This window comes from Tenrec ecaudatus, chromosome X, assembly GCF_050624435.1.
Source record: "Tenrec ecaudatus isolate mTenEca1 chromosome X, mTenEca1.hap1, whole genome shotgun sequence".
Classification (NCBI taxonomy): domain Eukaryota; kingdom Metazoa; phylum Chordata; class Mammalia; order Afrosoricida; family Tenrecidae; genus Tenrec; species Tenrec ecaudatus.
Window position 1 is genome coordinate 100168574 of NC_134548.1, and position 1696 is coordinate 100170269.

Here is a 1696-nt window from a genome sequence, read left to right on the forward strand (position 1 = left end):
GAATTAGAGAATTTCTTTCATTTATGCAGCATTCAATTTTCAAAGGAATATCATGTCCATATTCTCTTAGAAATATTTTGTGGTATCCTTTTTAAAAGCAAAATTTACATTCAGGAGGAATTTATTTTGGTGTAAGGAACAAGAAATTAAGAAACTAGTTGCCCCAGTACAATTTATTGAATAATGTAATTGTATCGAAGTACCTTTCATTTCAAATGACAGAAACGATCATTCTGAGTTAAATAATAAAGCAGCCCTATTGACTCATGAATGGGAGAAAGACGGGGCTTTCTACGCCCATAAAGAGTTACAGTCCGCCGCAGCTTCAGCACCTCGGCCCAGAACCATGCTAAAGTAGCCTGCTGGGCGCTTCTGGAGGAATCGGGCAGCCCCTCTCACTTCTCCTGAAGAGCAGCCCCTTGGTGAGCCGCCTGACCATGTACGATACCACTCATACTCCTGGAGTAGCCGCCGACCTGAGCCACATCGAGACCAGAGCCCATGTGAAAGGGTGCCTTGGACCCGAACAGCTGCTCGACTGCTTGAAAGGTTACGACGTGGTGGTCATCCCAGCGGGAGTCCCAAGAAAGCCAGGCATGACGCGATACGACCTTTTCAACACCAACGCCACGATCGGGGCCACCCTGTGCCCAGCATTGCCCCGAAGCCGTGATCCGCATCATCGCCAATCCGGTCAGCGCCACCATCCCCATTACCATGGAGGTGTTCAAAAAGCACGGCGTGGACACCTCAAGAAGATCTTCAGCGTGACCACCCTGGACGTCGTCAGGGCCAGCACTTTCGTGCGGAGCTGAAGGGTTTGGACCTGGCTTGAGTCAACTTCCCTGATCTTCCAGTGAACGCCCAAGGTGGACTTTCCCCAGGATCAGCTGACGGCCTACACCGGGCGCATCCAGGAGGCCGGCACGGAGGTGGTCCAGGCAAAACCGAGGGCAGGCTCTGCCACCTTGTCCATGGCCTACACGGGCGCCCGCTTCATCTTCTCCATCGTGGATGTGTTGAACTGCAAGGAGGGCGTCATCCAGTGCTCCTTTGTAAAGTGCCAGGAGACGGACTGCACCTACTTCCCCACGCCGTTGCTGCTGGGGAAAAACGGGCTGGAGAAGAACCTGGGCATCGGCAAGGTGTCCTCGTTCGAGGAGAAGATGATTGCCGACGCCATCCCCAAGCTGAAAACCTCCATCAAGAAAGGGGAGGAGTTTGTGAAGAACACGAAGTAAGATGCCTGCCAGAGGAAGCCGCAGGTCCCTTAGCTTATTTGGGCTTCTTGTCACAGAAAGTCATTTCAAAGATCTTCGTTGCTTTTCTAACTTTCCCTGACAATGTTTGTTGTAAGAATGTTACCATCCCTTCCAAATCGGAGCATCAATAAAAGCCATCTTTGATTTCTTTTCCAAAGCCCCATAAAAAAAAAAAAGTTACAGTCTCAGAACCCAAAGGTTCAGACCCTGTCCTATAGGGTCACCATGAATCGGCATCAAGTCCATGGCAGTTAATTAGTTATGGACTCATTAAGAGAGCCTCGTGCAGGTTCCTCTGGGTAAGCATTGGACAGTTAACAGCAAAGTTGGCAGTTCAAACCTACCAGTCTTTCTTTGGGAGAAAGTTGAAATTGGTCTCTAAAGATTTACAGCCGCAGGCACCCTATAGGGTTGTTTTGAGTTTGAATGAACTC

General features: G+C 49.6%; 1 pseudogene; it reads left to right on the plus strand.

Moving 5' to 3' along the window:
* The first annotated feature begins 596 nt into the window (after positions 1-596).
* LOC142434766 (malate dehydrogenase, mitochondrial pseudogene) lies at positions 597-1241 on the plus strand (annotated as a pseudogene).
* Positions 1242-1696: the final 455 nt, after the last annotated feature.